Consider the following 12,346-nt stretch of genomic DNA (forward strand, 5'->3'; position numbering starts at 1 on the left):
ACCTAATTACACAAACATATCGAGGTCTAGCCTGCAGCATGCTGGAGCCAGCCTGTCCCGCTTGCAAGAGCTGATTGTAGACATTCCTCAATCCTATGTTCCATGACCTCATGTTGGTATTGTGAATCTGGCCATGGTGGAAATATCTACACCATGGAAATTGGCAAACTGGCTACAAATCGGGGCTTTGGGTCTGGAGAGGTGATTTATCAGCACACCACTGCCTAGAAGTCCCCCTCAGATTAGGCTAATGGCAAATTCAGGAGAGATTTCATATTGGTAGAACATTTTTCTCTTTCTGTGTCCACTCCAGTTAAGGCAGGTGTGTTGTCACCATGACCTTTGACCTCACAGAAGACAGAAAATTATGCCTCTGAACTAAGAAAAAAAGGAGAAGAGATAGAGGAGCACATGCCTGACAAATTAACGTGCTCTTAAAACAATTACAAGGTCCCCAAGAGCTGACTTTGTTTGAAGCCACACACGTTAGAATGCGGTCAGATTTCTATGACGAGTACGCTTCATCCTCAGGAAAATGCTAAGAGAGCTGTAATAACAAACAAGGGCCAGTGTTTTATCAGATAGAAATCCCAGTCCCTTCCGCCATCCTGTCTCAGCAGAGTTTCCTAGATCATCCCAAAGAGTCCAGGAACTCTCCAAGGGGAAACAGGAAGTTGTGTTTTCCATCTCCTAAAAAATGGTCGGCCTCCTGGCTGTGAATCTGTTCCGCCCGGTGTTAACCCATAACAGACTGGATCTTCTCTCACACGAACCCCTACTGCTGGCATTCTGGTCCTCCTCCTTTAAGGATTTAAGGAATCTCTAAGGAGGCAGATTCAAAAATTAAGTGGATTTAAGGGAGTTTGCTGACTATGTTTTTCAAATAAAATAATTTCACCTTTATATGCTACTCTGCTGCTTGAAACTCAGAACGCTAATGATTAAGATGATTAAACGGCTTCCCTTTCCATCTCTGAGGCCAATTTACTATGGTACCTAGGGCAGTAGCTTAAAGTTTCAATGTCTTGGTCATTGGCTTTGCAAAATGAAGAAATCACATGCTATTTTGAGAAGTTCAAGGATTTACAGTTATGGGGGGAGGGAGGTTTGAACTAAAATAGTCACCGCTGCACGTGCCAAATTACATCACAAATTGTCAGGGTTTTTAGTGTCCAGAGCGAACTTGCAAAATTCACAGTTCCCTCCTGTCTCACACATTCAGGCCTCAAATGCCCAAGGTCTTCCTATGCTGAGGTCATAGGTTAACAGGCGCCCTGGCTTTCTGGAACTCATTCTGTTTTTGTGCAACCCAGCCAACCTCTGTCTGAAAAGGTCAGCAGGGAGTAGTGAGCTTCTGTGGGACCTAATATTCTCTGTGAATGAAGCCTGCTTTGAATGGAAAGGCTTCCTCACAGCCCAGCAACTTTCCCAGCCCTCCATAAATCCCACCGACAGCTCCACGGGGCTTCACCTCCTGTTGAGATGTAAAGTGTTCCTTCACCAGTCTTTGCGGGAGCAGAGGGTGGCAGTTGCCTGATGTTTCCCAACTGAATCATTAGCTTGATTCTTCTTCTGAACACCACATTAAGGAATCTCTTATCCTCCCCACTTTCCTATGGGATAAATTCAGTTTTAAGCAAAGTAAACATTCAGTTCCCACTATTATTATCACCTATTACGATACAAGCATAAAAATCAAGCCCCATTATCAAAATGCCAGCAAAATCGTTATTCCCCTGGGTTTCAGAATTCGAGGAATGACTATCCAGCTTACTCCTTTTCCGCTCCAAAAATGAATCTTTCAAGCCTATGTGGACTTATAAATTCAAGTGTACAGTTGCACTTCACAGTTCCCACAAAGCTCTGGGACACAGAGTCCCTGGCAAGCACTCTACCCTCAGCACTGCATTTGGCACAGGTAGTGAGTGTTCCAAGACCATGGACGGGCTTGTAGAACTGGCTACCTACAGAGTGACAAGGTATCTTTCAAGCATCCTATCAGGTGATCCAATCTAGGGCAAAGTATGAAGACCGATTTAGTTTATCTTGAGTACCTCTCTCTGAAAGATACACCAAAGTAAACTGGCTTTTAAAAAAATAGGTTTCCCTATTCATAAGCTGCAAATTAATTCTAAGAAAATCATCCTTATGCCCGGAATAAAAAGGAAGAGAGGGTTAACAGATATTTACTGAGCCTTTATGGGTTAGATGCTCAATCCTTACATCAATCCTTGGGTATAGAAATTATTCTTACTTGACTTGAGGACACTGAGGTTTGGAGAAGTGAGCTGTCTCACCCAGTTAGCCAGCCAATTAGCATAACTGACAGAGTCAGGATATAAAACTAACCCTGTCTTTCTATTACAGCGTGTTGCATTAAAATGCAAAGTGACACAGTATTGGGTATTCAGTCTCCTTATTTGTACACCTAAGACTAGAATCTCCATATTTCATAGGACTGTTGTAAGAAAGAGATAAAATTAGATAATAGATCTGAAAGCATGTTGAACGGTTACGAGAACTATTCAGGATTCTACAGATAAAAGAAAATATTGTATGTCATACTACAATCCTTCTCTTTTCACTTTCTTTCCCCTACCCCAATTACTTTCACCAAAATTAGGTCTTATGACATCAAGTGTTCTCTGGCATTATCCCTCTTACTTCCTGACATTGACTGAGATCTTTAACACCTAAAGATTTTTTTAAAATACTGTTTTTGTGTTAAACACCCTCTTTGGAGGAAAACAAAACTTCCCCTTCATTATTGTGGTTTCTTAAATGGGTAAATTAAGTCCAAGAAAGATGAATGACTTCACTCAAGGGCTCCAAAAGATGCCAGGAGAACAAGGTCAGTAAGTTGCTTGAGAAGTTACTGGATAACACAGTGTAGGATCCCTGGGGGTTGCAGGGGGACTCACTAATAATCTAATTTCCAGATTATTAATTAGTTTTCCTACCTGCTAGGTTTATAAATCTCTCTAGTCATGAGACAATTGCCTTATATTTTTAGAAAGAACGGAAAATGAAAGCAAAATGACAATATGATTGGTTATGTGATATAGCCAGACAAAGCGGCGCTGACACTTAATAAAAATAGATAGAGGAGAGGGCAGAGGATAGAGAGAATTGATACCTGGCAAAAACACAGATCCAATTTCCCCAAGCAAACAGAAACTTTTGGAAAGAGAACCATTTTGTCCACTAGACTTTAATGTGTCCAAAATATATGTAAAAAAGTAGGCATGTCAGTTGTAAAGAAAATATTTATCTTCCTAATAACATGCTCATCATTCCCATGGCTCATGACCCACTCTTGATGTCAGTTAGTAAAAAGAGTATTAAAAGAGCTCCCATTATGCAAAGAATCCAAATGAGGGTCGAAGGGAATCTACAAAAGAAATTAACGACTATACTCTAAAAACTTAACAGTAGAGGTTATATGAATGTGAATTTTTTCATTTAATGGGATGGAAGGAAAGATGTGTAGAGCTTAACATCAGTGAATATTTAATAAATTAAATAAATGGCAGGTAAATAAGCAGCGGCCTTACAGAGAGAATTTCAGCACTGATGGGGACAAAGGTCCCTTGCAACCCTGAGCTTCAACTTCCATGCCTTCATAAGGAAGGCATGGAACTAGATTCTTTTTCTAGTTCCAGGTCAATCAATCTTCAAATACTTGTTAGTGCCCTCTGTTTGTCTCAGCAGTGAGCTAGAATAACTCTTTCTAATTTAATTGCTTTTGTTATTTCCTAAATACACTTGAGAGGATCCATTCATTCAACATCTATTTGTTGAGTTCCTACTATGTGACTACTGAAAGCCAAGGTAACAACAGAGAACCCAACAAGATGTTGACTTGCACAGGTAAGTCCCCTTCCCCTACAACTAAAGGAGAAGAAAGCAGATGGATGACCCGTCATGACTGGATCTGGGCTTGGTCTTATGAAGCCCATTCCCTAGAGTCAGAGTCTTCAAATTACCCAGTCCTGAGAGTTTAAAGCTACTCCGCAAGGAATACCATAGAGAGATATGGCTGATTTTACCATGACACGCAAATAGATAGAAGCTATGACTATGAAGAGAGCGACTCTTTCTAATCAATGCTATATAACTGTAAATAGTAATTGGAGATGGAACCACTGGCCAAATTAAAGTAAATATATACAGTCCTCAGCCATAGCTTCTCTGTGACATCCCCAGCCGTGCTCTGGTAACAGACCAATGGACTGCGTCATTCATTTGTATAGATCGAATCAGTTTTATTTTTAACCAAAGGCACTACTCAACTTCATAAAGACCGTATGTTCAGAAAAGCTTCTAAAGTTTTAGTTATAGTAGTTTGAGTTTCTGAATATAAGATATTTTAAGATTTTTTTTGGTAAAAGATGTCACTAAAAACAATGTACATTTTGGAATTTGTCTGTTTCCTTGAACACACTAAGCAGTTTTCAAGAGGATCACTTGAGATGCTGGGTAAAATTAGACTCCTGAGTCCATATTCCAGAGATTCTGATCAGTAGACCTAAAATAAAGCCAAGGGATCTGCATTTTAGCCAGCGTCCCAGATAATTTTAAATGCAGAAGATCTACTGATTACCCTTTGAGAAATACTGTGCTTGACAATGCAAAAACCAAAGGTGAGTAAAAGGTTTGTTGATGGGATAAAGGAGAAGTTGATTAACCAATATAAAGCTTAGACAAAGTCGTGTGGCCTCTCTTAGTCTTAGTTTCATTTGTAAAGTGGGAACAGTTCCGTTACTCACCTTGATGTTGCATGGATGATTCCCAAAAAATGTGGGATAAGCTTTGAACTGCTTGAGATAAAAGAACTACATAGTAAAGTAAGGTATTATTAACACTTATGCAATGGCCTGAGATGCCTTCAAGCAAACCAAGTGATCTTTCTTATGTGTTTATCTTATGAAATTCAATGGGTTTTCCCACAAGAAGGGAAGGTATTACATGGGCCTACAGAGTTTACTTCTGCCCTCATTACTCCTCCACCTGGTTGTTGATCCCACGGAAATGCTTCAGCATTACCTCCTGGGGCATTCCTGCAGAACTGGCACCGTGGATTCCTGCCTGGAACTGTCTGCCTCCTGTGCTTACAAACATCACCTTCTCAGCAACAACAATCAATAATTCTAAGCGCTTTCTATGTGTCCCATAATAACCTTAGAGAGCAGATACATGTCTTATCCCCATTTTACAGATATTTTACAGAAAAATGAGGCCCAAAGAGGCTAAGTGACTTGTCCCAGGGCACACAGCTAAAAAGTGGCCAAAGCCAGGATTCAAGTCCAAGTGGTATGGACCCACAGTCACACTTAACCAGAATTCTATTTCATCTCCTTCAAGGGTCTCCTGTGATACTACAGGTTGGTCACTAGTTCTTGGTCCTTCACTCACCATCAGTGTGGAAACATTCCCAACCTCAAGCCTCTTTCCTTCTTAGTCTATACTCTCTTTCTGGCCATTCCATACATACTATGCACTGCCCCCGCCCCCCGTTTCACCTAACATAAATATTATACTAACTCCCAAATCTTTAACTCCAGTTCTTACTTTCCTTCTAAATTCTAGACATGAATTTCCAATTACTACACATCCACCTGGATAATCCATAAGGAATTCTAACTCAACGGGTACAAAAAGAAACTCTCATTTTATTCCTCTAAAATCTCACCCCTTCTCTAGCTTCTGACTTCGTTAATGATCCAAGTCATAAACCTACAAATCATCTTTATTCCCGACTTATCTCCCCCTCACCTCCAAAATCCAACCTGTCCCATTCCCTAAATATCTCTCCATTCTATTCTTCTCCCCCATCCTGTCTTACCCTAATTTAGACCTCATTTCTTAACTGGGTATGTATAACAAGCACTTAAATTATTTCACTTGCCTCTAGTCTTGCTAAAATCATCTTTCTAAAGCACAAATCCTAGTTTCAGAATAAAGCCCAAGTACCTGCCAAAGCTAAACATGCCTATCCTATGACTCAGCAATTCCATTCCTAAAAGACACGAGTGGTATGCCCACCGACAGACAGGGACAGAAACATTTATAGCAGCTTCATTCATAATAGCCAAACACACTTTCCATAGTATGTTGTAAGCATTTGTTTACTGACAGGCATTCTCCGCTAGACCATAAAATTGTTAAAGGCAAAGTCTAGTCATATGAATATTTATAGCTCCAGAAATTAGCCTATAACCACATCAATAAGCACTTCAAGAATATTAAATAAATATGTTTTTAAGATAAAAATGAGTTTTTCATCTAACAAATCTAATGATAGAATGTTCCCTAAGTAACATTTTTCTTGAGTCTTCTAAATTCAGTCAAATAAAAAAATATGTACATACACACAAGAAAAGTCTGTCCATATACAATAAAAGTATACAATGCTTGCTCATCACCTCTGAGTTGGACTGCTAAGGTAAATACCCTTTCAAATTGTTTTTACGACATCCCTAGTAATCTTTTAAAGACACAAATCAGATCATGTCACTCCCCTGCTTAAAGCCTCTCGCTGGCTTCCCATGACACTTGGAATAATATGCAGACTCTAGTATGGCCCACAGGCCCTTCCTGCCTACCTCCTTGACTTCACCACCAAAATCAACTCCCTCCCTCTCTAAGCCCCAGCCATACCAGTCTTCTTTCGGTTCTTCAAAGCAAGCTCATTCACACCTAAGGATTTTTTTGCGTCTGTTCCTTCTGCCTAACACGCTGCTCAGCCTGATTTTCTCCTGGTGGGTGCTTCCCCTGATTCACTGCTATTGATCAAGTGGTATCTCCTCAGATACACCACCTGGACCATCCCTCCGGTGTCCCACTACCCACCTTCCCCGGCCAGGCTAGATCATGTCATCTAGGTTAACTGCCTTATAGCCCTGACTTGTTTGCACGTTTGCTGTCTGTAAATTCTACAACAGCAGAGTTCTTATCTATCCTGTTCACTACTATATCCCTGGGGTATAGAATAATGTCTAACACACAGCAAGTGCTCAGTAAATGTTTGTTGTAATAAGTGAAAAACAAATTCATGTTGTAATTAAAGGGCAAATCATTTAAAAATCTGAATGAAAGGCTGATTATACTCCATAGATCTATTGAAGAATACCAAGCTCTCCTCGGAACTAAAAAATCTTAGGTAAACAAAGTTAACTGTTTCTATCTCTTCACAGCAGTTGAGAACTACAGTGAACTCTCAAAATGACTATTTGGAGCTTTTTTTGAGTCTCCATTAATTCCATACTTGGTTATCATGATTATAAAAATTACTGAAGTCATGGGGTTTTTTTCCTCCAGAGTTCTTTTCCCATCAAGATCGAGTCCCTGAATCAAACTGCACATCACAAGGATCGCTCATTCTCTGAGGCTGACACTGTCCTCACTGTTCTGTCAGATGTAAATGTCACTGAACCAATTGCTTGCTTTGAAAACAAACAGTGGGAATATGCTCTTGTTTTGACTTCTTGCAGCTCCAGCTGGGAGTATATGAGGAAATGAATACACAAGCTAATCAACCAGCTACATAATGTAAGTGTAAATACACTACAAGTTTACTTCTGAGGTGTTGGACTACCAAGAAGCTTCCAATACTTTCTGCATGAAAGACATGGTATAAAGTAAGTAAGGAGTTTATTTGAAGCCTTTTAACGTCCCCTTTCTTCTGTGCCAGGTTCTAAGCCTTGAACACTAAGAACGCTGTTTGAGGTCCCTGAATTTATAGTAAGTTTGTATTACTGAAACAAACAAGTGCTCTAACGTCGCATTCTAGAATGCTACGTAAGGGTGCTTTCTACCTTATAACAAGGCTAACTTGCTATCCCAGGCATTAAACCCTCTTCAGTGGAGGTCTAGAGGACTGCAGCTTTACCACAAATCCTACTTTCATTCATTCATTTATTCCGAAATATTTAGTGAGCTTTTACTATGCTTAAGTTTCTATATTATAAGACACTGCAGATACAGAAGTGAACACAGACATGGTCTTTATCTGCATGAAGCCAACATTCAAGCAGAGAAGACAAATACTAAACAGATAATTTAACAATTAACTATCTAATGCCAAGAGAGATCACAGCTCTCCATAAAAAGGTGCTAAAAGAACATAAGGTAAAGGGATCAGACTGTGTCCTGGTGATCAGGGAAAGTTTCACCGAGGAAACAGAGATCAGAATAATCAGCAGGTGTTCACCAGGCAAAGGTTGAGAGAGAGAACATTTCACGTGAAGGAACTGCATGCAAATACCCTGAAGGAGGAAAGAAACCTGGCGTCCTGGAGGATAAAGAGAAGCTGACGTGGCCAAAGGAGAGGGAGCCAGGGTAGGTAGGGTGTCAAGAGACAAGCTTAGCCAGGAGAAGAATTTTGATCTTGAACCTAATATCAATGGGAAGCCATTAAAAGATTTTAAGCAGGGAGGTATACCATGATCAAATATAACATGGATCTACAAGAAGAATAAACTGAAGGAAATAAGAAATGATTCAATTAAAAGACTACTAAAGAATGCAAAGGTTTCTCAAAATGTGGACCGTGATCCACTTCCATCAGAATCACCTGAGGTACTTGTCAAAAGCAGATTCATGGAGCCAACCTCCAACCTACAAAATGCAGGTCCCTGTAACTGGGAAATCAGCAGTTAGTCCTAGATTATTATAATAAACATTAATGATTAAGAAGCACAGTAATAATGTCAGAGGAATTCCAATGATCATCAAATGAAATAAACCAGGATTGAAGTGAAATCATCTGCTTTTACTTGGGCATGAGTTCCCTCTTCTAAAATTTTGGTGGCACCACTCTCCTCTCCAGCTCCCTTTCTCCCTTACCTGTAGCAAGGGACCATTTTATTCTTTCTCCATAGTCATCAACTGATATTAGTTTTATTCAGAGCAGAAGCATACACTTACTTTGACTTGTTCCTGACAGGAGCAGATCAGAGTAAATGAATGCCTAAGTTAATCAATGTTACTATACAAGTCCATTTCTGACTAGAAAAGCTCAGATTGGGAATAACATTATCTTGCGTTTGTGTGGCCCTAATATTCAAAGCTCTTGCATATACACAATCTCATTTGAGTCTCACAATAATCCCAATTTATAGATGAGGACACTGAAGGCTCAAGGGGCTAAGTAACTGACCCAGTCACATTCCTAGAAATTGACAGAGGCCAGAGTACAGCCCGGACCCTTCAGACTCTAAAGCCACGTTCAAGGAGCAGTGCCACGTGGCTCCAGCAGGTTGAACCCCCAGTTGCTCATGGAAGTTCCCCCATGCCCCTCATGCCACACACGACAAATAGTGAGAGCCGACTGACTCCACGTCAGGTTCTGTGAATGAATCACCAACTCTCAGGTCCTATACTCAACAGCAAGTCAAAATTCCCTCTATGGGGTACTGGGAGGGAAAAGACGCCACCGTAGACAAATTACGACATAGCTGTTCCAAGTCGCCAAAACTACTTGAACATAAATATTTAGATTTCATATTAACACGACAGAGGTCACGGGGCTCTGGGAAATTATAACTGTCTTAATCGAACAAAACATAAACTTCTCTTGTCAAACAGGTGTAATGGTCATGTTGCCAGTAGTAATTGTATGTTTGGATTTTCAAAAATGCATTCTCCTCTCCCATTTAAAAGAAAAAAAAAAAAAAAGCTGTAACATTTCCCTTTCCAGGAATGTGATTTAACTTAATAGCTAAGCTAATAATCACTAGCTGCTTATTTGGTGCAAACAAAGAAAGCACTGTCTCTGCAAGTGGGCACAATGGTTCTGAATGTGAGATGGATTTAAGTATCTGGTTGTGAGTGACCATTACGTTATGTAACGAACGGAGCTGCATGAATACCTATTACATAACTCCATACTGCCTGGGCGCTCTAATTAAAGTGGGGGGACTTTCCCATCACATGGAAAGCTCTCCTCAGTCACTTCTCTAACTTGTAAGGTTAAAAAACTTAAATTATATTGAGCCAGGGAAATTGTGTACACAGCTGTTGTGTCCAAAGTAAACCATGAAAGAGGGGAATAAGAAAAAACATGTTTCTGTAGGGACTAGAAGGTAACTGTCCTGGAAGCGGTAGCAGGTGGCCAGGCTGGAACTGAACTGAAGAGCTATGCTTTGTAGCTCTAACTGGGGAGACATGTAGCATTTTTCAAATATACTTATGTAATCCAACGGACACCTAGCACTTAGTTGGAAGCACATAAAGTCGTCCCTTGATAGGTATCCGCGGGTGATTGGTTCCAGGACCCTTGAGAATGACAAAGTCCACAGATGCTCAAGTCCCTTACATAAGATGGTGCAGTACTGTCACACAACCCACACACATCCTCATACACTTTAAATCATCTCTAGATTACATATAATAGTTAATACAATGTAAATACTATTTAAATAGTTGTAATAACAATGTAAATGCTATGTAGATAGCTGCCGAAGTGGCAAATTCAAGTTTTGCTTTTTGGAACTTTCTGAAGTTTTTTTTCCCCGAGTATTTTCTAGCCACAGTTGCATCTGCAAGTGGAGAACCCGTGGATACAGGGAGCCAACTGTATTGATTCATTTTGTCAAAAAGGCATGAGAGGCACAAGATGTCATATAAGAAAGCAGTAGTCGGTGTGGAGGCAAAACCAGTGAGAGTTTCTAATTTATTCATTTGTAAGTTTAGCCACCACATACTTCTCTGTAGCCCCAGCATCTAACTAATTCCACACCTTCTGGTCAAAGGTCTCTGAGACTGGGAAGGAAGGAGGCAGTACCTTTAACATTTCCTTCCAGTAGCCCTGGAAGGAAGTTGTTCAGGGTGCGAACGAGGCCAAGGAAAAAATCAAATTTTTAACAAACCAGTACAATTTAAATCATGTAACAGTGATCCTTCACGGGGAAATTTAATGTTCAACCTAGAAAGAGCTGTTTTCTCAGTGAGGAACCTTTTAAACAGCAACATTCTAAAAGTTTTATTAATTCGATGGAAATGTCTCTGTTCTTCTGCCTTCAGAAGTAGAATATCCTGAGCATGATTTAAACTTTCATTCAGAGCTCCATGAGCCATCAATGCTACAAGGGATTGTACATGTGTCTCCCAGAGACACTGACAGAGAGCAGTGCTTAGTCCAAAGTTAAAGGATCCCATACAGTTCAATGCCTGCTATCTAATCATCATCACTTTCTCACATTCATTTATTCAACAAATAAATATTCATTGCGTCTTCTGTCTGCGAGGTACTGTTCTAGACTCTGGGAAGACAGCAGTGGGGAAGAAAGGACCAAAACTCACGTCCTCTTGGAACTTACCTTCTAATGCAGGAGAGAGGCAATCAATCTGTCTGTCAATTACAAAACAAAAACAGTACCTTACACAGTAGTTAAGTGGCCAGGAGGGTGAAGCTGAAATGGAGGTCGGTGAGTTCCAGGGTGGAGAAGGGCTGCAATTTAAGTGAGTGGCTAACAGTAGGCCTCACTGAGACAGTGACATATGAACGCAGCCTTCCCCTGGATGGTCCATGTCTGTTATTATGACATGTCTACCTCTAAAAGCCCCACTCTCTTCAAATTTGCCATATCCATTATGACTATACATAAATAACCAACTTTGTTATGTATTAGGAATTAACATCATATATATTAAGAATGATGCCCTTTCCTAAAGGGTGAGAGCTATTTGGGCTACTCAGAGAATTTTTTCAATAACTTTCAGTTTTTAAGTATGCTCTGGAAAGTTGAAATAACCAAAACTGAGAGAGTGTTACTCTGCTTGTTTTCCAGAGTACGTAAGCCTCTAACTTGGGCGCCGCCGTCCCCTGCGCTAATGAACTAGCCTGCTTCTCCCCCTTACCGCTCCAGCTACACTTCTCCTGACTCCTAGACCAGCAGCTCTCGGCCTTCTTGCCTCCTGAATATGACATCACCCAAGGCCCTCACCCGTGTTCTATTTTCCGTCCATTCTTACTGCTTCATTCGCCGCTGAGTGAGTGATACCCAAATGTATTCTTCTAATCCCAAACCTCTTCTAACTGGAAAGCTTCTCCAGCACGCTATGTCTAAAATTAAAATGGTCATGGCACCCCCTTCCCATCAGCACCACAAAGAAGCTCTTCTTCCCGAAATCCCATTTCTGCCAATGGCATCACTATCCTCTCAGCTCAACTACACCGAAAATCTTAGACTCATCTCTGACTCCTCCTCACTGCGGTCACCAGGGAAACAGCTGTTGATGCTTACTTCTAGGTTTTTATCTGCTCTGCTGATAGGAGGGAATGAAAACAATAATTTGAAGACGTAATTGTGATCACTAACAAAGAGTTACTGCTGCAGGATTT

At 40.5% G+C, this 12,346-nt stretch overlaps 1 protein-coding gene across 6 annotated transcripts in view; it reads right to left on the bottom strand.

Moving 5' to 3' along the window:
* Nucleotides 1-12,346, bottom strand: part of RGL1 (ral guanine nucleotide dissociation stimulator like 1) — a gene marked incomplete at both ends in the record, with an annotated part of 177,216 nt that overhangs the window by 100,624 nt on the left and 64,246 nt on the right. The window lies entirely within an intron of this gene.

This window comes from Hyperoodon ampullatus (assembly GCF_949752795.1).
Source record: "Hyperoodon ampullatus genome assembly, chromosome: 2".
Taxonomy (NCBI): Eukaryota; Metazoa; Chordata; class Mammalia; order Artiodactyla; family Ziphiidae; genus Hyperoodon; species Hyperoodon ampullatus.